Source organism: Equus caballus, chromosome 21 (genome assembly GCF_041296265.1).
Source record: "Equus caballus isolate H_3958 breed thoroughbred chromosome 21, TB-T2T, whole genome shotgun sequence".
Lineage (NCBI taxonomy): Eukaryota > Metazoa > Chordata > Mammalia > Perissodactyla > Equidae > Equus > Equus caballus.
In genome coordinates, this window is record NC_091704.1 from 10,285,654 (window position 1) to 10,310,557 (window position 24,904).

A 24,904-nucleotide genomic window follows, 5' to 3' on the forward strand; every position below is an offset into this window, starting at 1 on the left:
AGTGTTTTAAAACAAAGTCTATTGTTTCCTAATTAGGAAAGAGACTTCAGTTAGGTCTTGTAAATGTTTAGTCCTGGACACATCCAAAGTTCATTGCTCTTTATTTGCTTTGTTGGGTAAAACACGTTATAATGGAATATAGTGGTTAGTTTTAGTGTCTTCTAGGAAAGTGTTACATTGTGTAAATTTTTTCCCTTTGCTACCCTCTTTTGGTATTCCCTTTTCTGGAATTAGTAGGATGACCACCCTCTGGATAGGCAAATAATTAGGCAGGTCCGTGCCACCATCTTGGTTTCAGGTATATTTCTTATGGAATCCCATTCCACTCTATTTAAATAATTCAATCATCTTTTGATATCTGATACATGAAATGACCAAATGAAGGCTGTGATAAAACCTTGTTTATACTACATCTGACAACAGTAAGGAGTAAGACAAAGTACCATAACTAATTCTCACAGAGTACCTCCCATCCAGCCTCTGTTTCCTCAAGCCCACATCATGTAAAACGACTGAACAGCTAGTTTGACCCACTTTGGACAACCAACAGACATACCCTTTAGTTTTTACAAGGAGATCTTTGGTAACAGAAGGTGTCAGCCAGTACATATGTGCCACTTTATTTGGTCAGGAGATAACTTGTAGTAACTCTACTGTCTAGCCACTTTGGAGAGCATTGTTAAAGAATATTTTGAGCTTATACAAAGAAACAAAGACTACTCTGCTTTGTTTTAACTCTCACTGTAAGATAAGTTTAAAATTCAATATTTATATGAATTTCACACCATAGAAATGAATTATTTTCATTAAAATATAGATATTCTTACTTAACACTCAGTGATTAAAATTTGAGAGTTTTACATCATATATAAATGTTTAACTAATTTAACTTAACTCACATGGACAGCTCCAATTAATGAATAGAAACAGAGATTTTTTTAAAAAATTGCCCAAATCCATTATACTGCTATCAAATACGGTGTGTAGGCAAAATATCCCCATGGAACTATGCACATTTTTAGATTTTTAGAAGAAATGATACTAAGGGAACCTTTTCAATTTCTCCCATTATTGAACATGAGAGATATAAATAGATCTATTCTAAAGAAGGAATGATTGAGGTCATCGCTGATTCATCAAGTTCAGGGCAGAAACAACTAATCTGGACTCTTTGGAATACAGAATGTGGTCTCTGAGATGCACATAGATGTCATCAATGAACCCTCTAAATCAGGAAGGTTAATTTTGCTCCTCAGTTTCATAAGTTCCTTAACATAAGAATCATCTACCTACACACACAGGTAAAAATATTTCCATCTGTTCAACCTCTGTGCCCACTCTTGAATTATACTTGGTTCCTATTCACCTGTGTTCTGGAAATCATTACCTGCCTGGAATTACCCTTGGGGTACCTGCTGTAACTGGATGGTAAGGACTGTGTTCCCCGAGGTTTTCTTGGTGATGACATGGGCATGCTTGTAATTTTATAGGGCAGAACATGATTGACATTTTTAACAACATAAGAAGCATACTTTTTTCATCTGAAGATGTTCTCAAAACCTGTATGCATAGAAATTTTGTTTAAGCCGTCTTTCTGAGCTTCATTTGGAGAAACTAGCAAGAGAAACTATTCTTCTCTCCAGGTTAAGAATATGCAATACTCAGGAGTGAGTACTCTGTAGTTTGAATGTCAATGCAATGGTCCAACTTATTTTATTCTGGGAAACAATCAATCATTTTATTAAAGGAATAAGCCAGACCAGTAGATGAATAGTCAATTATTTGAGGTAAAGCACAAGCATAGAGAACTCTTAGTAAATGTTTAAAGTTGTTGCTATAGTTTTTCATGCCACAACAGTAATATCAGGGAGAGTGGTGAACTTGTGTGCAACATATAAAAATAACACAAGTTAATTAATTAATTGTTTATTTATGCTGTATCTTATGATTCAAACTATTTTACTTACCATAAACTTGGTAAAGGAGCAAAATGTGTGAACAGAAGTTCCAGAGGAGACAAAGGGGAATATCAATATTAAGGCAACAAACATAACATAAAAGAGCAGACAGAAAACAGCAGACAGATAGACAAAAAATAGATATACAGATATATAAATAGAGAAATATATATACAGATAATGTTATATATTAACATATCAACAATTGCATAAAATCAAAATATTTTAATATGGCATAAAATTATAATTGAAATATAATGAACCAATCTCAACTTTCTTGATCACCATCCTTTTCTTTCTTTTTCAATCATTTTAACATTTTTATACTAAAACTGCATTGCATATGTGTGTGCACTCACGTATGTAAGTTTTGTAAGTGTTAAAATATGTGTGCGACTTTTGGAAGCACATTTTGAATTACAGAATGTAATAAAGTTTACTTGTCAAAGGCTTATGAATAACATTAGTTAATATTTAAAATATCACAGAGCTAGTCATTTACGAATAAGTAGAATAGAGGCTTTTAGTGGTCAATAAGGCATGTCCAAATACATGTATTTATTAACTGTTATGCATGTAGAAACATAAGTGCTAAAATTTAAAAAAAGATTAATATAAAATCCAAAATTCAGATAGATTTTATCAAAGTCTGAAGGTGATAAACACTTACTGGATTCCTGTAATTAAATAAAATATGTTGAATTTTAAAGAAAACATAAAAAAAGAACATAAATTTGGGGAAATCAAGAAGGTTTCACAGCAAAAATTTTATTCCAGCTGGATTTAAAGACCTGATAGATCACAAAGGAAAAGATGATACTACGAGCAAAAGAGGAAAAGTGGCGCTGTCAGGGAAAGACTAAAAATTCAAGCTTATGCTGAGAATGAGGTGTTTACGCAGATGACAGCATAGGGTTTGTTTAGCAGAAGAATGGAAAATGGAGAGAGAAAAATAGATTTCAAATAGGTTGTGCAAAATAAATTGAATTTTGCACTTTAAATGTGAAATGTAACATATAAATCCCTGGGGCTGGCTATTGACAAATACAACCTTGGAGAAAAGATACAGCTTGAGAGATTCTCTAGAAAAGCTGATGAGAAAAGCAGCCTCCAGAGGAAAATTGTGATTAATATGAGAAGATGCTGAAGAGGAAATAAACACTCAGGTCACTCGTGGAATTTAGTTGATAAGAACTGTTTCAGAAGTACAATTGCTATTGCCAAAAATTTGTCATTAGAATATATAGATAAAACCTTTTAAAATTGTCATAGTGAAAAATAAGAAAAAGGAAAAAATAATGAAAGATATCAGTAAGACTAAGACAAACTATTTTACAGATAGAGGAATTTTAAACATCGTACGGGTGAAAATACTATCACTTTATGGAAAACAGTAGAACATTAGAAAAACAATGCAGTGAAATGGAGCAGTGGAGAGATGTCTGAGGATCTGGTAATATTCTGATGAAACAGTGAAAGCAAGCACAAAGTGGAGATGAAAAATGGTCAGTAATTGACAAGGTTGGATCCATAAAAAGTATGAGTGTTGAGGACTTGACTTCCTTAGACTGAGCCAAAACTAGAAACATATATCTTTGAAATTTCAGTTTCCTTACTTTTTTTCTTTTTGCTGAAGTAGATTAGCCCTGAGCTAACATCTGTGCCAAGCTTCCTCTATTTTGTATGTGGGTTGCCACCACAGAATGGCTGACAACTGGTGTAGGTCTATGCCCAGGATCTGAACCCACAATCCTGGGACACCGAATCAGAGTGCCCAAACTTAACCAGTACACCTTGGGCCAGCCCCAAAGTTCCCTTACTTTTTGAGATGGCTTCTTCATTAGTAAATTGTTCCTCTTCGTGGATACATTTAAATATTATAATGGTATCAATATTTCCATATGTAAAATATAAAATGAACTATAGTCTGGATTACTAGCATTGTATATGATGGTACAATAATGGCGACAACTGAGGTAGTCAAGAAAAGGAGGAAGGTAACTTAAAAATGGGATTTATAGAAAAGGTATAAGAAGATAATTTGTTAGGAAGGAGTAGAGGTGAGCAGTAAAAGGGTTATGCTTTGCATGTGAAACTTTCAGATTATTATCTTGTGGGAGATAAATTTCTGTGTAGGATCAGTGTCAAGATTCATAGTAAATGTAGATAGAAAAGTAATCATAGAAGAAATTGAATACAAACAATGGGAAGCACTACTCAGAAGATGAAGATGGGAAACGGTCCCCACTCATTTTATTACAATCATATAGTATTCAACTTTATTAGCTCTAGATTATTCAAGAATGTACAGAAGATATTTATAAAAATTATCGTAGCAAAAATTCAGTGTCTCTGTCCTCATGTGACCACACAGATATCTTCTCCACCAATGCTCACTCCACCTAGAGCAGAGACTCTTGAGCTAGCTGTAGTGAAGGCCCATTTTCATTTTCTCCAAATTTTGCACATTGATTATTTTCAACAATTAAAATAAATAGATGTCTATAAAAATGACATTTTAAAATGACATGCAAAATATAAGCCTACTGACCCCACAGTGAATTCATCACAATGACAAGTGTTATAAAGATATGAGAACTCTTAGTCTCAGATTCTGCACTGATCTTGGGAGGAGTAATGCCACACAGGGCAGGGATCTTGATGAGACACAGTCCACACTTGAAGGGCACTGAGATAAAGCCCTGCTGTGTGTCAACATCCTGAGTGAATGCATTATTCAGCTCCTGATAACGCCTTTCTTTCTCAGACACTATTTCTCTTACAGAGATTGTCTTGCATTAAATAATTCAATTTTTGTTAAAACGTAAACCTCATGGATTGGATATTTTGGAAGAAACAGAGGAAGAGTTCTGCATGTCACAAACAGAGGAATAGGTTGGAGGATCTCATCCTTAGCACCTTGATACTATATCAACTGAAGAGTGGCTGAGAAAAATCAAAAGACCAGGAGTGGACCATTCCCACAAACGAAAACCATCCATAGAAAATAGAGGTAAATGCTTTATTCTAAAAAATTAATTATTTTCACTCTTCCTATTTTTATCCCTCTGCCTCTCCAATCAAGCATTTCCAGAAAATGGTCAATTCCACCATGGTGACTGAGTTTATCCTCACAGGCTTTGCTGATGTCTGGAAGCTGAGGTGACTGCAAGCTGTGGTATTCCTACTGATGTACCTGGCTACTAATTTAGGGAATCTTCTGATTATCACTGTCACCACCATCGACCAGAAACTGCAGACACCTATGTACTTCTTCCTCAGGAATGTATCCATCTTGTACATGTGCTACATTTCTGTTACTGTCCCTAATGCCTGTGCCCAATCTCTCACTGGCAAGAGGACCATTTCTGTGGCTGCGTGTGCAACTCAGACCTTCTTGGTCATTTACTGTGCATATGTGGAGGTGATGTTTCTTACTATAATGGCCCAAGATCGCTATGTGGCAATCTGGCAGCCTCTCCACTACCCAATTATCATGAACCACCAATTCTGTGTCCAAATGACACTGGCTTCTCTACTCAGTGGTCTTGTCTATACAGGTGTGCACACTGGCAACACATTCCAGCTGCCTTTCTGTAAGTCCAATGTGATGCACCAGTTCTTCTGTGACATCCCCTCACTGCTGAGGCTCTCCTGCTCTGACACCTTTAGAAATGAACTCTTAATTTTTGTTTCTTCCATAGGGATATGTGGTAGTTGCTTTATCTTCATTGCTATATCATATACATGCATATTTTCTATGGTGCTCAAGTTTCCAACAAGAGAGCAAGGGAAGGCCTTTTCCCCCTGCATCCCTCATATCCTTGTGGTGTCTGTCTTCCTCAGTTGTGGTTTCTATGAGCACCTAAGGCCTTCAGTAAACTCTGAAACAACTCTGGACATGATTTTTTCTGTATTTTATACCATAGTTCCTCCATTCTTGAATCCTATCATCTACAGTCTTAGAAATAAACAGGTAAAGAAATCTGTAAGAAAAGTCATATTAGGAAAGCCTTATTCAGGAAAATAATAAAGGTACATTTCAAGATAATCTAAATTTCACTGAATAAATGGTAAACATATGAAATACACTTAAAGTCTAAGTTTCAAATATTAGACTGACAACTCCACTGTCATCCTATCAAGACCTAAGTAATCAATGCTGTAAAATATTTTGTTTTACATTACCCTTTCAATTTACCGCTCATACGATATGCATTGAAGAAATTTTAGCAGTAGCATATTTAACAAGTGGATATTATTCAAAGTATTTGTTGAAAATAATTTTACATTATACATGCTTATGATTCATCAACTATTTAGCAATATAAATATCAAAAATGCCTCAAATGAACCATAAAAATATAATACGTGAATACCATGTTGGCCACACTGCCTGACCTTATTCAGCGAAATGTGACATAAATATTCAAGTGATATGGTCCCCACTTAATTTAATTTTTTGAAAATAAACATAAATAAATTCAAAAGAAATTATAATCTAAGATATATTTGGAGTCAAACTAATACTGCGGTCCATCTGGTAAGTGAAAAAGAAAAATAATTTGCAGTGAACGAGAACTGAGGAAATAATGGCTGCAGCCAACTTTTTTATGTTGGAGAAATTCCTTGCCCTTTGCTGAGGGAGGGTACACTGTACCTTTATTGTCTGAGTTAGTTTGGTTTTTATTTGAGCAACCCCATGAATGACCCATTTTCAGGGGATAAAATGTTGTGACTGGATACAGGTCAAATTTTTAGTTGTTTTTCTTTCAGATGACTTCCTTCTCACATATTTTTCTGAGTAAAGAGTCATTTCTGACAATTATGAGAAAAGATACCCTAATTGTATAACCTAAGTATTAACTCATGTCAACTCTAAAATTTATCTCAGCTGAATTACTTCCTTAAGGAAACCTCTCTGTGTACTTATAGACTAAGATCTTGTGTCAATATTTCATTATCTCAAATGTACAATTTAGTTCTCTCTGAACTTTAAGATTTCCAAATCGTCACATACTTTGCTCATTATTCATAACACCTTTGACACATGCTAAATATCAAGTTATCTAGGAATTGTGAAGTAACAAACAAAATAGAAAAAATTTCAAATAAAATCATAAGGGATGCGACAAATGCCATTGCAGGAATTAATTTGGTTCTATAGTGCATGACAGTTAAAAACTTTAGAAGGAAAATATAAATACATTTATTATAAAGAAAATACAAAAGGCCTATGTATATGGGATCAATTAATAAATATATTTGAAAGTTTGACAGACGAGTATTCTTCCAATGGATAAAAAATGTTGAATAATGAATGAGGAGAATTTTGGAAGATGTGAATGTAAAAATGAGATTTTCGTGGCGGTCATGTTAATTTACTGTCATGCTGAATAAATCAGGTTGAGTCCAGCAGTTCATTCAACGTGTTAAAACAAGTTCTTTTGTTTCCTAGTCAGGAAAGAGCCTTCATTTAGATCATAGAAGGGTTTTGGCCAGGAGTCAACCAAGGTCCACTGATCTTTATTTGCTTCAGCAGGTTAGACCATGTTGTGACACAATATAGTGGTCAGTTTTAGCACCTCTTTACAAGTGCTTCATCAAGATCTTTGACAAGAAATAGAAAAAATATTGCTCAAAATTGCATAAAAATGCTGAGGCATAAATTTACCCAAGAAGGTAGAAAATGTCTTCAGTGAAAATTATATGACATTGATGAAAGAATTGAAAAAGACACAAATAAATGGAAAAATATCCTGTGTTCATGTATCAGAAGGCATAATATTGTTAAAACATACATTTTGGGGCCAGACCAGTGGCATAGTGGTTACGTTCAGCATGTTCCACTTTGGTAGCCTGGGCTCATGAGTTTGGATCTCATGAGTGTATGTACAACACTCATCAGCCATGCTGAGATGGCAACCCACATATAAAGTGGAGGAATATTGGCACAGCTGTTAGCTCAGGGCTAATCTTCCTCAAGTGAAAAAAGGGGAAGATTGGCAATGGATGTTAGCTCAGGGAGAGCTAACCTTCCTCAGCAAAAAAGATAAGAATGCAAAAGTACATATTACCCAAAGCCGTCTATAGATTCAATTTAATTCCTATCAAAACTCCAATAATATTTTTCACAGAAATAGAAAAAATCCTAACATGTGTACGGAACCTCAAAACACAAAATAGCCAAAGCATTCCTCAGAAAGAAGAATAAAGCTGGAAAAGCATAAAATTTCTGGAATAAAATGTAGGAAAACAACTCTTTGGCATTGGACTTGGCAAAGATTTTTTGGGTATGACACCAAAAACATAAACAGCAAAATCAAAAATAAGCATGTAGGAACACATCAAACTAAATCCTAATGCACAGCAAAATAAACATTCAGAAAAACAAAAAGGCAATCTCTGAAATAAGATAAAATATTTACAATCTATATATCTGTTAAGGGGTCAATATCTAAAATATACAAGGAAGTCATATAACTCAATAGTAAAAACAAAAATTGGTCTGATTAAAAAATAGGTAGAGGACTTGAGTAAACATTGTTCCAAAAGACAAACAAATGGCCAACAGGTATGTGACAAGATGTTCAACATCACTAATCATCAGGGAAATGCAAATCAAAATCACAATTAGATATCATTTCAAATGATACAATTGGTTTTATGAAAAAGACGAGAAACAATGGGTGTTGGTGAGGCTGTGGAGAAAAGGGAACCCTTATTCACTGTTGGTGGGGATGTAGGTTGATACAGCAATTATGCAAAACAGTATGGAGCTTCCTCAAAAAATTAAAAATAGAGCTATCCTATGATCCATCAACCCCTGTTCTGGGTAGTTAACTGAAGGAAGTGAAAACACTATCTGCAAAGGGACATCTGCACCCTCATATTTATTTTACATTACTCACAATAGTAAAGACACAGAAATGCCCTAACTGTCCATTAATGGATGAATGAATAAAGAAGCTATGCTATAAGAGAATATTATTCAGCCAAAAAAATAAGGAAATTCTGTTTTTTGACAACATGGATAGACCTTGAGAGCATTATGCTAACTGAGACAGAGAAAGACAAATATTGTATGTTCTCACTTATACGTGGAATTTCTTAAAAAGCCAAACTCGTAGAAATAGAGAGTAGAACGGTAATTGCTGTGGGTTGGATGTGGGAGGAAATGTGGAGATGTTGATCAAATGGTACAAACCCCCAGTTATAAGATAAATAAGATCTGAGGATCTGATGCACAGCTTGATGATAATTAACAATATAGTATTAAATAACTTAAACGCTGTTAAGAGAGTAGATCTTAAGTGTTATCACCATACACAAAGCATATGGTAATAATGTGAGTGGATGGAGGTGTTAATTAACATTATTTTGGTAATCATTTTGCAGGTTACACATGTGTCTAATCCTTTCACTGTATATCCTAAAATTATATATATGTCAGTAATATCTCAGTGAAGCTGGACAAAAGAAAGGAAAGGAGAGAAAAATAAATAATACCAAACCATGGATTATATATAAGAAAGTCCAACAAATTTTGTTTTCCCCCATGATGACAACATTGAATTTTCAAATAAATATTAAAAATAAAATAGTTCAAAATTTAAAAAAAAGGTTTAACATGGCCAACTTTAAGTGGCAGGACAGTAGAATTACTATGAATTATTTCTTGACCAAATAAGGTAGCACATATGTACTGGCTGACATCTCTTAGTATTCCTATTTAAAAATCAAGCAGCATGTCAGTTGATTGTCCAAGGTGAGTCAAACCAGCCATATAATTTTTTCACATAATGTGGGCTTGACGAAAAGGAGGCTGGTTAAGAGTCACCTTGCGTTCATTAGTTATGTTACTTTGTCTTAATCTTTGCTGCTCTACGGTGTAGTATAAACATGGTTTTCCCACATCTTCCATCTGCTCATTTCATGCACCAGATGTCAAAGATGATTCAATACCTTGGAAACAGCACAATGGAATGTCATGGGTATGAATCTTGAAACCAAGATGGTTGCATAGACCTAATTACTACTTGCCTGTGCTGAGTGTGGTATTCCATCCACTTCAGAAATGGGAAAGCCAAGAGAGGGTTAAAAAGGAAAAACAAAATCCACATAATGTAGCACTTGCCAACAGGTGCTAAAACTGACTAATATAGTGTGTCATAACGTGGTCTAACCTGCTGAAGCAAACAGAGATCAGCGGACCTTGATTGACTTCTGGCCAAGACCCTTCTATGATCTAACTGAAGGCTCTTTCCTGATTAGGAAACAAAAGAACTTGTTTTAACATGTTGAATGAACTGCTGGACTCACTTCATTTTATTCAGCATGATAGTAAATTAACATGACCACCATGAAAATCTCATTTTTATATTCAAACATTCCATAACTCCCCTAACTCTTCAGGGTTTTTTTCCCATTAGAAGGGTATTCTTGTCCATCATCCTTTAAAAATATATTTATTAATTGATCTCAAATTCATAGGCTTTTTGTGTTTCTCTAGGTAATAAATGAATTTATATTTTCCTCTTACTGTTTTTAACTATTATGCATTATAGAGACAAATTAAGTCCTGAAATGGCATTTGTCACATCTCCAGAAGGCTGTATGGACTCTGAATCTGCATCCACTATGTGTTACTGTTTCTTCCGTAGCCCAGATATGAATCCAGTGACAAAGTTGTAGAAATGAGAGACTCACCATTTACCCCTAGTGATCCACTAGCAGAATGTTACTTCTTATCCTCACAACCTTATTCTCTGCTGGTCTAGAGTCTTAGTTCCAAAGAGGGGAACGCTTCCACCAGGAGAAATAATGATTCCATTGAGCCTTATGCTAAGGTTGCTATCTGGCTGTGTTGGGCTTCTCGTGCCTCTGAACCAAGAGGCAACAAAGAGAGTTACTATGCTGGAAGGGGTGATCAATCCTGAAAACCAAGGAAAAATTGAACTACTACTCCATAATAAGCATATTCTCCGGAATATAGGAGCTCCCTTAGCATGTCTCTTAGTACTATCATTCTCTGCTGTTGAAGTCAATAGAAAGCTACAAAAACTCAACTCAAGCAGGACTACTAATGGCCCAAGTCCTTCAGATGTGAGTATTTGGATTATCCCACTTGGTATAGAATCATGACTAGTGAAGCTACATGCTGAGGGTGAAAGTAATAAGGAACTGGGAGTGAAAGAGATATTTTTAAGTACCAGCTATGAGCATGTAACCAATTAGAGAAACAAAACCTGTATTTCTTATTTCCTCTATATTTTCTTATAATGTGCATGCGTATTAAATATCCTTGTTTTCTTCCCTCTCTTATCCCTTTATCTTATATAAAAGATGCATTGACTTTATACCATAGTATTTAAGTATTATTAACTTTGTGTAATAGTGTTTAGGTTACACAATATAAAGGAGCAGAGTGCATATCACCAAAAGACTTTGCTTCCTCTTCTGGGGAAAAGATTAATACTTTTTTGCATCATGGCAGATGGAAATTTGACCTTGTTATTGTCTTCATTTAGACTTTAGATGTGTGTGTGTATCTATATCTATCTATCTATCTATCTATCTATCTATCTATCTAACAGAAAAAGAACTCAAGAAGACAATCCCATTCACAATCACAACAAAAAGAATAAAATATTTTGGGGTAAATTTAACCAAGGAAGTGAAAGCCCTATCCAATGAAAACTACAAGACTTTCCTGAAAGAAATTGATGAAGACAAAATGAGATGGAAAGACATTCCATGTGCATGGATTGGAAGAATAAACATAGTTAAAATGTCCATACTACCTAAAGCAATCTACAAATTCAACTCAATCCCAATCAGAATCCCAATGACATTCTTTACAGAAATAGAACAAAGAATGCTAAAATTCATATGGGGCAACAAAAGATCCAGAATTGCTAAAGTAATCCTGAGAGAAAAGAACAAAGCTGGAGGCATCACAATCCCTGACTTCAAAACATACTACAAAGCTACAGTGATCAAAACAGCATGGTCCTGGTACAAAAACAGGGGCACAGATCAGTGGAACAGAATTGAAAGCCCAGAAATAAAAGCACACATCTATGGACAGCTAATCTTCGACAAAGGAGCTGAGGGCCTACAATGGAGAAAAGAAAGTCTTTTCGACAAATGGTGTTGGGAAAACTGGAAAGCCACATGTGAAAGAATGAAAATTGACCATTCTTTTTCACCATTCACCAAAATAAACTCAAAATGGTTCAAAGACCTAAAGGGGAGACCTGAAACCATAAGGCTTCTAGAAGAAAATGTAGGCAGTACACTCTTTGACATCAGTATTAAAAGGATCTTTTCGGACACCATGTGTTCTCAGAAAAGAGAAACAACAGAAAGAATAAACAAATGGGACTTCATCAGACTAGAGAGCTTCTTCAAGGCAAGGGAAAACAGGATTGAAACAAAAGAACAACCCACAAACTGGGAAGAAATACTTTCAAATCATATATCCAACAAAGGGTTAATCTCCATACTATATAGAGAACTCACACAACTCAACAACAAAAAATCAAACAACCCAATCAAAAATTGGGCAGGAGATATGAACAGATATTTCTCCAAAAAGATATGTGGATGGCCAACAGGCACATGGAAAGATGCTCATCATCACTGATCATCAGGGAAATGCAAATCAAAACTACACTAAGATATCACCTTACACCCATTAGAATGGCAAAAATAACCAGAACAAAAAGTAACATGTTGGAGAGGTTATGGAGAAAAAGGAACCCTCATACACTGCTGTGGGAATGTAAACTGGTGCAGCCACTATGGAAAACAGTATGGAGCTTTTTCAAAAAATTAAAAACAGAAATACCATATGACGCAGCCATCCCACTACTGGGAATCTATCCAAAAAACTTGAAGTCAGCAATTCCAAACGTCCCATGCACCCCTATGTTCATTGCAGCATTATTTACAATAGCCAAGAGGTGGAAGCAACCTAAGTGCCCATCAACTGTTGATTGGATAAGGAAGATATGGTATATACATACAATAGAATACTACTCAGCCATAAAAAAGAATAAAATAGTTCCATTCACAACAACATGGATGGACCTTGAGGGAATTATGTTAAGTGAAATAAGCCAGATAGAGAAAGACAATCTCTGTATGACTCCACTCACATGTGGAAGTTAAATATGTAGACAAAGAGAACAGATTAGCGTTTACTAGGGGAAAGGGGAGTTTGGGGGGTGGGCACAAAGGGTGAAGTGGTGCACCTACAACGTGACTGACAAACAATAATGTACAACTGAAATTTCACAAGGGTGCAAACTATCATAAACACAATAAAAATTAAAGAGAAAAAAATATGAAATAAAATACACAGACTCAAATGCAAGAAACTTTTATATTTAACAAATGCTTTACTGTTAAAAACAATGCTTTTAAAATTCACAAATTATACCTAACAATTGATGATGTATGTATATGTGTGGAAGGGAATTGTACCTTTTGTATCTGTTAACCACCAGCCATTTACTAAACAATTGCGTCAACCAATTTGCCTAATATTTGGAATAAGATACATTGTATATATTATTTATATTTCATAATGATAATGTATTTATGTTTATACATCTATAAATTCATTTATATGCTCTTAATTCTAAATTGCCTGCAATTAAAAATATTGATTTAATAAGTTTTTAGTAAAAAATAAACACCCATTATATATAAATTATGTATTTTTTCCTTTTAGAACGATGAAAATGTGACTATAAGAGATAAGAAATTAGGATGTTTATTTTCTCATCCTTTAGACAATACGTTATGAGGAATCTGCCATGTGGCAGTTGTGTAGAATTTTACATCTACTGCAGAAAAGTTAACCTGGAGGATTGTATCCTACTGCTGATTCAGCCTGAAAGGGTTTTGTGAGTGTGTGTGAGTGTTTGTGCATGTGTGTGTTTGCTTTTGTTTTGCTTTAAGGAGAAGCTACAAGTCTTGACTGTGTAGCTGGGACTGTTATAATAAAAAGCAATAAATGAGCATTTTATTACTTGTTTCTCTAAATTCTATGAACAATAAAAAGACAATACAAAAATTCAGTTTTAAATTACTACACATTGTTAAAAACATTATTATAATATAACAAAATATGAAGAAATTAATAATAAATAATTTAACACTGAACTGAGGCCCCAATAACTTCTATTAAATCTCCATATTTTCTTGGATTCTTAGGTTTTAATACGTGGGGTATCTTATTGGATCCATAATGCCAAAGAAAACAGTTTGGCCTCTTCTCACTGAGTTCTATCAGTAACTTAAAAGGTTGAATCCAATTCATAATACACAAAAGAATTCTAATTGTTTCTTTACATGAATATACACAATATCAATAGTAATCTTTCAAATCTGGAAAGTGGGAATATACCAAATGATTAATAACCAGTATTTAATTTCATCATGTTAATATTTTTGTGTTTGCCCCAAGGTTTAAACATTAAAATATTTCAGATATAGTTGATGCTCAATTTTTATTCCCCTTTATTCTCTTTTCTGTCCTCTTCTATACCATGTCGATTAATGGGTACTCTGTATTAATTCTTTAACAGATTTATACAATTCTTATATATGTATGTATCCATAAATAATATACTATAGTCTTCTGAATGTTTAAACTGATATGATTGGGAACACGTTCTATGTAATAGCTTTCAGCGTGCTTTTTTTGGTTCAAAAACATATTAATATTTCCCTTATTTATGTATGCAGAGCTGTTATGTTTGACTTTATTGCTACAGAGTGTTCCATTCTGGCATTAAACAGGGTATATTATCCAGTATGCCAGAAATGGGAATTTAGAGTTCGAACATGATAGAACAGACATTCTTAAATATGTCATTTAAAAAGTGAGTATGTATTTGTTACAAGTAGCATTGCTGCTCAAAACTTGCACATCTTAATAGTGGTAAATATTGCCCAACGACACTCCACAGCACATAGACTGCTTACACAGACAACAGCAGCAAAGGAACATTTCATCCCTTCACGTCTTTATTCAGCCTTTATTGTAAGATTTACGTGCACTATATTTTCTAAGGCAATGAGCAGAAAAAGAGCATCTTATTCAGGTTTTAATGTACAATTTCATAATGAGAACTTCTGGACGTATTTTTGAAGTAGTAATTGAGCATTAATTTTTCTGTTTATGAACGGCTTGTTCAGACACTTTGCCCATATTTTTCTTTTATGTTAATTTGTTCTCATAGTTACTTTTTTTGTCGGGGAGCGGATACTGCTTCTTTGTCATTTACATTGCAAATATTTATTGCTCATTATTTGACTTTGTGTGAACATACTATTCTTTTTAAAAATTTGTTTTAATGATACAATGAAGTGTTTCATACTGAATATGTTATTTATAACCTATGGAAAGAAGATTATCTTCAAAATATGTCATAAAAAAGGGTTTCTACCTTTCCTGTAAATAATGATAACATTCATTCACGTTTGCCTAATCACAAAGGATAGCATTCCTTTATGTGCTTTATTTATCACTAATGGAATGAGATAATGAAACAATGCTGATTAAAAGGGATAATCACTAAGCTTATTTTAAATTGACTTTAAAGTTGGCTATAATAGGAAACAACTTATTAAATTGTGGGTTACAATACTTTAGAGTCATGTAGAGTGAATCTAACATGCAAATGACTGTGACGCAGACAAGCATGTATGTTTTAAACATGCAGACAGCACCACTGAGAAAAAGCAAAGATATGATGATCATCAATTAATATATAGAAAAAGTCCATGAAGTTTTGTTGGTCAAAATTATTACCCATTAAAGTAGATTAGCAGAATGCAGAGGTTAGTGACACTGATCCCGGAGATGGACTATCTTGATTTTAGTGCTGGCGCAGGATCTGGCTTTTTGAGTGGTCTTGGGCAAGCTACTTGACCTTGCTTTGTCTCAGTTTCACCTTCTGTAGAATGGAAATAATAGTAACACATTTTACTTCGTTGTGCCATTGAGAATATTAATTGAGTTAATGTATTTAATCTGCAGATAACAGATATGGCACAGAAAGGAAGCTACACAAAGATTGTGGTGTTTTTATTGTACTAATGTCATTTCTTATGCATTCACACAAAGCAAACTTCCCTCTTTTCCATATGAGAACTATTCATAATGGGTTTTAAAATTGTATTCCATATTCATTCTATAACGTAAACAATAAATCCCCACTTTAAAGTGGCATACCACCAAAGTTATTCAAGAAAACCTAAAGAGAGCTGACTCCTCCCAGGACTTGCAACCATTATAATTCTTCCAAGCTTTGTATTAAAAATATACCCAGAAATTGTATAGAAGGAAAATTGTTGGTTTTATCTCACAAATTCTTATTTAGTAGATTTTCCTTGGGACCTGAAAATCTATATCTATAACAAGCACCCTATTTGATGAAAAAGTCTTGATCTCATGTTTTGAGGAGTACTTCACAGTAAATATGCAATTCTAATCAAAAGCTCTGGGAATTTACTTACTTAACTATTAAAGTCTTAGACATACCTCACTCAGAATCTTCTTATGTGAAAAATTCATCTACCATCACTGCATTTGCTTAAGCAATGTAGAAGATATTGACTACTTCAATTAGAGGAATATTATTTTTATAATATTGTATTAATACAACATTGTGTTCATTTTTATTTGCCTCATTTTTAATCTTTTCATATTTTTCCGCTAACAATCAGGACATAGATTTACCTACCCAATGGACAATCTCACGGAAGTGACAGAATTCCTCCTCATGGGGTTTTCTGATGTCTGGGAGCTACAGATGCTACTTGCTGGACTGTTTCTGCTGATTTATCTGGCAGCTCTGGTGGAGAACCTTCTCATCATCATGCTCATTACTCTTCATCAGTATCTTCACATGCCCGTGTACTTCTTCCTAAGGAACCTCTCCTTTTTGGATTTGTGCTACATCTAAGTCACCGTGCCTAAGTCAGTCCACAGCTCCCTGACCCACAGCTGCTCCATCTCTTATCTTGGCTGTGTGTCTCGAGTCTACTTTTTCTTTGCTTTTGCATCTGCTGAACTGGCCTTTCTCACTGTCATGTCCTATGACCGCTATGTTGCCATTTGCCACTCCCTCCAATATGGAGCCACTATGACATCAGGAAAATGCCACCAGATGGCAGTCATTGCCTGGCTAAGTTGTTTTTCTTATGCGGCAGTCCACACTGGGAACATGTTTTGGGAGCCCATTTCAAGATCCAACATGATCCACCAGTTCTTCTGTGACATCCCTCACATGTTGGCCCTGGTTTCCTGTGATGTTTTCTTTGTTCAGTTTGTGACCCTAGCTCTGAGCTCCAGCTTGGTGCTGATATGCTTTGTTCTTATAATCACCTCCTATATCCAGATCTTCTCAACAGTGCTCAGAATCCCTTCAGGAGAAAGACGAGATGACTGTCATCATCCTCTTCCTCACCACAGGGCTCTTTGCTGCCTTAGGGTCAATTACCAAAACTTCTTCCATTCGAGATTTGATGAATATACAGTTTTGCCTCCCTTCCTGAATCCCATCATATACAGTCTTAGAAACAAGGAGATCAAAGGTGCTGTCTGGAGACTGTTTAGGAAGATAAATCCTCTGCAAAAGTAGAACACCTGGTCTCTGCTAATGGTCTCTGCTAACCAAAGGCCAGGAGATCCAAACACTTTATGACAGACAAATAATATTGAAAAAAACTGTTGAATGGCAGAATGAAATGTTTCATGCTCTGGATTTAGAAAGAAATGCAAATGTTCCTGCAAAAAATAAAAATCTATTGATAGGAAATATTCCAAAGTTGTGTAACTACAACCTTCCGTGGTGATCCATTCATTCTCGTCCCATTTATCTTCCAACTCATTTAAATACCTTATACTGAACCTGTAGCCCTACACTAACGTTACTGTGCATTTGTTGGAAGGGGACAGACAGATATGCACATCTGTTTTTAGTACCTAATTTACCTACTCAGGAAAGAGAACATAAAACAAGCAAATCAGTTACAGAGGACAGGAGTTAATGTTATTCTATAAATCATTCAGGAAATTGAGCCAAGTTTCATCAACACTCTTTTTTGGCATCTATTTAAATCACCATGTTTCACTTTTGAAATGCTGTAATAGTAACAATAAAAACAAATAAATGTATAATATCCACTTTACATCAGACCGTAGTCTAAATACTTTATATATCTATATATATTTTTTATTAATGTTATGATAGATTACAACCTTGTGAGATTTCAGTTGTACATTTCTGTTAGTCATGTTGTGGGTACACCACTTCCCCTTTTGTGCCCTCCCCCCACCCCCCCTTTTCCCTGGTAACGACCGATCAGATCTCCTTATCAATATACTAACTTCCACCTATGAGTGGAGTCATATACAGTTCGTCTTTCTCTGACTGGCTTATTTCACTTAACATAATACCCTCAAGGTCCATCCAAGTTGCAGTGAATGGGCCAATTTTGTCTTATTTTATGGCTGAGTAGTATTCCATTGTGTATATATACCACATCTTCTTTATCCAATCATCACTTTCTGGGCATGTAGGCTGGTTCCACGTCTTGGCTATTGTAAATAATGCTGCAATAAACATAGGGGTGCAACGGACTCTTGAGATATCTGATTTCAGGTTCTTAGGATAGATACCCAGTAATGGGATGGCTGGGTCATAGGGTATTTCTATTTTTAACTTTTTGAGAAATCTCCATACTGTTTTCCGTAGTGGCTGTACCAGTTTGCATTCCCACCAACAGTGTATGAGGGTTCCTTTTTCTCCACAACTTCTCCAACATTTGTCGCTCTTGGTTTTGGATGTTTTTCCCAATTTAACGGGTGTAAGGTGATATCTTAGTGTAGTTTTGATTTGCATTTCCCTGATGATTAGCGATGATGAACATCTTTTCATGTGTCTATTGGCCATATTCATATCTTCTTTTGAGAAATGTCTGTTCATGTCCTCTGCCCATTTTTTGATCAGGTTGTTTGTTTTTTTGTTGTTAAGCCGTGTGAGTTCTTTGTATATTATGGAGATTAACCCTTTGTCGGATAAGTGTCTTGTAAATATTTTTTCCCAATTAGTGAGCTGTTTCTTTGTTTCAATCCTGTTTTCCCTTGCCTTGAAGAAGCTCTTTAGTCTGATGAAGTCCCATTTGTTTATTCTTTCTATTGTTTCCCTCAACTGAGGAGTTACAGTGTCTGAAAAGATTGTTTTGAAACTGATGTCAAAGAGTGTACTGCGTATATTCTCTTCCAAAAGACTTATTGTCTCAGGCCTAATCTTTAGGTCTTTGATCCATTTTGAGTTTATTTTGGTGTGTGGTGAAAAAGAATGGTCTATTTTCAATCTTTTGCATGTGGCTGTCCAGTTTTCCCAGCACCATTTGTTGAAGAGACTTTCTTTTCTCCATTGTAGGCCCTCTGCTCCTTTGTCGAAGATTAGCTGTCCATAGATGTGTGGTTTTATCTCTGGGCTTTCAATTCTGTTCCATTGATCTGTGGACCTGTTTTTGTACCAGTACCATGCTGTTTTGATCACTGTAGCTTTGTAGTATGTTTTGAAGTCAGGGATTGTGATTCCGCCGGCTTTGTTTTTCTTGCTCAGGATTGCTTTAGCAATTCACGGTCTTTTGTTGCCCCATATGAATTTTAGGATTGTTTGTTCAATTTCTGTGAAGAATGTTCTTGGGATTCTGATTGGGATAGCATTGAATCTGTAGATTGCTTTAGGTAGTATGGACATTTTAACTATGTTTATTCTTCCAATCCATGTGCAAGGAATGTCTTTCCATCTCTTTATGTCATCGTCAATTTCTTTCAAGAAAGTCTTGTAGCTTTCATTGTATAGATCCTTCACTTCCTTGGTTAAGTTTATCACAAGGTATTTTATTCTTTTCGTTGCGATTGTGAATGGGATTGAGTTCTTGAGTTCTTTTTCTGTTAGTTCATTGTTAGTGTATAGAAATGCTACTGATTTATGCACGTTAATTTTATACCCTGCTACTTTGCTGTAGTTGTTGATTATTTCTAATAGTTTTTCTATGGATTCTTTGGGGTATTCTATATATAAGAGCATGTCGTCTGCAAACAGAGAGAGTTTTACTTCTTTGTTACCTATTTGGATTCCTTTTATTTCTTTTTCCTGCCGAATTACTCTGGCCAGCACCTCCAGTACTATGTTGAATAGGAGTGGTGAAAGTGGGCACCCTTGTCTTGTTCCTGTCCTCAGAGGGATGGCTTTCAGTTTTTGTCCATTGAGTATGATGTTGGCTGTGGGTCTGTCATATATGGCCTTTATTATGTTGAGGTACTTTCCTTCTATACCCATTTTATTGAGGGTTTTTATCATAACTGGGTGTTGGATCTTGTCAAATGCTTTCTCTGCATCTATTGAGATGATCATGTGGTTTTTGTTTTTCATTTTGTTGATGTAGTGTATCACGTTGATTGACTTGCGGATGTTGAACCATCCCTGTGTCCCTGGTATAAATCCCACTTGATCATGGTGTATAATCTTTTTGATGTATTGCTGTATTTGGTTTGCCAAAATTTTGTTGAGGATTTTTGTATCTATGTTCATCAGTGATATCGGCCTATAGTTCTCCTTGTTTGTGTTGTCCTTGTCAGGTTTGGGGATCAGAGTGATGTTGGCTTCATAGAATGTGTTAGGGAGTACTCCATCTTTCTCAATTTTCTGGAACAGTCTGAGAAGAATAGGTATTAAGTCTTCTTTCAATGTTTGGTAGAATTTTACAGAGAAGCCGTCTCATCCTGGACTCTTATTTTTGGGGAGGTTTTTGATTACCGTTTCTATTTCCTTACTTGTGATTGGCCTATTCAGATTCTCCATTTCTTCCTGATTCAGTTTGGGGAGATTGAAGGAGTCTAGGAATTTGTCCATTTCTTCCAGGTTGTTCAATATGTTGGCATATAGTTTTTCATAGTATTCTCTTATGATCTCTTGTATTTCATTGGTATCTGTTGTGATTTCTCCTCTCTCATTCCTAATTTTATTTATTTGCGATTTCTCTCTTCTTTTCTTGGTGAGTCTGGCTAAAGGTTTGTCAATTTTGTTAATTCTTTCGAAGAACCAACTCTTTGTTTCATTGATCCTTTCTATTGTCTTTTTTGTTTCAATATCATTTATTTCTGCTCTTATTTTTATTTTTTCCCTCCTTCTACTGACTCTGGGCTTTGTTTGTTATGCTTTTTCTAGTTCTGTTAGGTGTCATTTGAAGTTGCTTATGTGAGCTTTTTCTTGTTTAGTAAGGTGAGGCTGTATTGCGATGAATTTCCCTCTTAGGACTGCTTTTGCTGCATCCCAAATGATTTGGTATGTCGTGTTCTCATTTTCGTTTGTCTCCAGATAATACTTGACTTCTTCTTTAATTTCTTCAATGATCCATTGTTTGTTGAGAAGCGTGTTGTTTAGTCTCCACATTTTTGCACCTTTCTCTGCTTTTTTCTTGTAGTTGATTTCTAGTTTCATAGCATTATGATCAGAAAAGATGCTTGATATTATTTCAACTCTCTTGTATTTATTGATGTTTGCTTTGGTTCCCAAAATATGGTCAATCCTTGAGAATGTTCCATGTGCACTTGAGAAGAATGTGTAACCTGCTGTTTTTGGATGAAGTGTTCTATATATATCTATTAAGTCCATCTGGTCTAATTTTTCATTTAATTCTATTATTTCCTTGTTGATTTTCTGTCTGGATGTTCTGTCCATTGGTGTTAATGGTGTGTTGAGGTCCCCTACTATTATTGTATTGTTGTTGATGTCTTCACTTAGTTCTATTAAGAGTTTCTTTACAAATTTTGGTGCTCCTGTGTTGGGTGCGTATATATTTATAAGTGTTATGTCTTCTTGGTGGAGAGTCCCTTTTATCATTATATACTGTCCCTCTTTGTCTTTCTTTATCTGTTTTGCTTTGAAATCTACCTTGTCTGATATTAGTATAGCGACACCTGCTTTCTTTTGTTCATTATTAGCTTGGAGTATTGTTCTCCATCCCTTCACTCTGAGTCTGTGTTTGTCTTTGGGGCTGAGGTGTGTTTCCTGGAGGCAGTATATTGTTGGGTCTTGTTCTTTGATCCATCCTGCCACTCTGTGTCTTTTGATTGGGGAGTTCAATCCATTTACATTTAGAGTGATTATTGAGATGTGGGGGCCTACCACTACTATTTTGTGTCTTGTTTTCCGGTTTTCTTCACTTTCCTTTGTTTCTCGTCCCATGGTTTAATCTGTTCTGATGAAGAGCTCCTACTCTCTGTTGTTGTCCTTCTACTTATCTCCTCTGCTCTTGGTTTTGTAGCCCCTTTCCTTTTTTGGATTTTTCAGGAATGAGGGTTTTCCTGAGGATTTCCTGAAGAGGAGGTTTTGTGGCAATGAACTCCCTTAATTTTTGTTTATCTGGGAAAGTTTTTATTTCTCCATCGTATTTGAAGGATATTTTCGCTGGGTAGAGAATTCTTGGCTGTAGATTTTTGTCCTTCAGATTTTTGAATATATCATTCCACTCTCTTCTAGCCTGTAAAGTTTCTGCTGAGAAATCTGCTGATAGCCTGATGGGGGTTCCTTTGTAGGTTAGTTTCTTTTGCCTGGCTGTCCTTAGTATTTTCTCCTTGTCGTTGACTTTTGCTAGCTTCACTACTATATGCCGTGGGGTTGGTCTTCTTGCATTGATAAAGTTTGGAGATCTATTGGCTTCTGTCACCTGAAGATCCATCTCTCTCACCAGATTTGGGAAGTTCTCAGCCATTATTTCTTGGAATAGGCTTTCTGCCCCTTTCTCCTTCTCTTGTCCCTCTGGTATACCTATAATCCTTACATTGCATCTCCTAATTGTGTCTGATAATTCTCGGAGAGTTGCTTCATTTCTTTTTAGTCTTGCTTCTCTCTCCTCCTCTGCCTGCAGCAATTCTATATTGCCATCTTCCAAATTGCTAATTGTTTCCTCCATATTATCGGCCCTACTGTTCAGAGCATCTAGATTTTTCTTGATTTCCTCTAGTGTGTTCTTCATTTCCAATATTTCTGTTTGGTTCTTCTTTATCGTATCAAACTCTTTTGTGACATAGCTCCTGAACTCATTGAGTTGTCGGTCAGAATTCTCTCTTAACTCATTGAGTATTTTAATGATGGCTGTTTTGAAGTCATCATGATTTAGGTTATATATCTCATTTTCTTTGGGATTGTTTTCTGTGTATTTGTTATTTTCCTTCTGTTCTGGAGATTTAATGTATTTTTTCATATTGCTTGATGTTGTTGATTTGTGCCTCCACATAGAGATAGAGTTTAGTTGCTCCTTTCACTTGTTTCCGCTGCTGCGGTGTGGGAGCAGCTGTTTATACTGCTCCAACCAGGAAGCCTGTCCGCAGTTGCTAACTGGGCCTGGGCCCCTCCTCGTAGTCACAGTGGTCCTTTGGATTCCCTCCTCTGCCGTGGGGGCTGTCACAGGGGGGCTTCAGGCTGCTGGTGCCTACTGTTGCAGCCCACCTATACGTGCTCCCTCCTTGGGGTCTGCAGCGGTGTTATGGGCTTTTCCAGCGTCCAGGGGTGGGATCACTTATATTTGTCACTCTGTCACTGTCGGCACCCACAAAATCTCACTTGTCCACTATGGGTTGCAGGAGAGCTATTGGCATCTTCTACAGTCTGTGGTTAGTTCACCTAGCTATGCTACTTTTGTCCTGGGGTCTTCCAGCCTTGTGGCTGCCGGCTGGGTGCTTTCTACTAGTGGTGTGCAGAGACTTTCCCTGAGGCTCCTGTGAGCCTGTAGGGTTTCCCCCTAGGCTACGGAGCCGGGTCACTGGAACTCCACCCAGCCCCAGTCCTGTTCCCCAGGAACTCGGGGAGCCCTTTTCCCTGTCTTGGGGGATAGCCGGTGATCCTGATTTCAGTGGTAGCTGGTCAGCTGCTGCCCTGCCTGATATTCTCCTCTCCAGGACCCTCCCGGAGCTGTGAATGCTGGGCGTGGCCCCTCCGTTAATGGCAGACAGAGAGTTTTGTCTGCTGCCCAGGCAGAATTCTGGAGCTTCCCCTCTGGGCCACAGAGCTGGCCTCTGGAGCTTCACCCAGCCCCAGTCCTCTCTGAGATCTCTGAGATCTCCAGCAATCCCTAGCCCCGCGGGGTGGGCAACGGCAGCTGGAGGACACCTCGCTCTCTGGGATTCTCTCCGGGACTTTCCCGGAGTTGAATGATGGGCGTGGCCCCTCCACTAATGGCAGACAGAGAGTTTTGTCTGCTGCCCAGGCAGAAGGGCAGAACTCCGGAGCTTCCCCTCCGGGGCGCAGAGCCAGCCTCTGGAGCTTCACTCAGCCCCAGTCCTCTCCGAGATTTCCGTCACACCCTATCCCCACGGGGCGGGCAATGGCAGCTGGAGGTCACCTCGCCCTCTGGGATTCTCTCTGGGACTTTCCAGGAGCTGTGTATGCTGGGGTTGGCCCCTCCGCTAATGGCAGACAGAGGGTTTTGTCCAGGCAGCAGACTCTGGAGCTTCACCCAGCCCCAGTCCTCTCCGAGATCTCCGGCAATCCCTAGCCCCACTGTGCAGGCAGTGGCAGCCGGGGGACCTCCGTACCTTCAGCGATTCTCTCTGGGACACTCCAGGCGCCGTGAACACTAGGCGGGATCTCCCCGCCAATGGGGTATGAGCCCCTCCCCGTGGGCTCAGGTGTGTAACTCTAGAGTTTCCCTCTGCATTTAGGAGTAATTGCGGGGGGTTTAGGTAGGGTTCTGGTCACCTGTTTCCACCATCGCTCCTCTGTTGTGTGCTCGCTCCTGCCCTAGATGTGTGTTGATCTTCTGGGGGCATCCGTTGGAAGAAAGCCGCTTGCAGGTACTAGGCTGTTCGGTCGGGGTCGGAGAGTTTTCACCTATTTCCACATCCT

At 36.8% G+C, this 24,904-nt stretch overlaps 2 pseudogenes; both read left to right on the forward strand.

Annotated features, from left to right (window-relative positions):
* The first annotated feature begins 5,055 nt into the window (after window positions 1-5,055).
* Window positions 5,056-5,988, forward strand: LOC138919776 (olfactory receptor 14C36-like; annotated as a pseudogene).
* A 10,735-nt stretch (window positions 5,989-16,723) lies between these two features.
* On the forward strand, window positions 16,724-17,620 carry LOC138919800 (olfactory receptor 14I1-like; annotated as a pseudogene).
* Window positions 17,621-24,904: the final 7,284 nt, after the last annotated feature.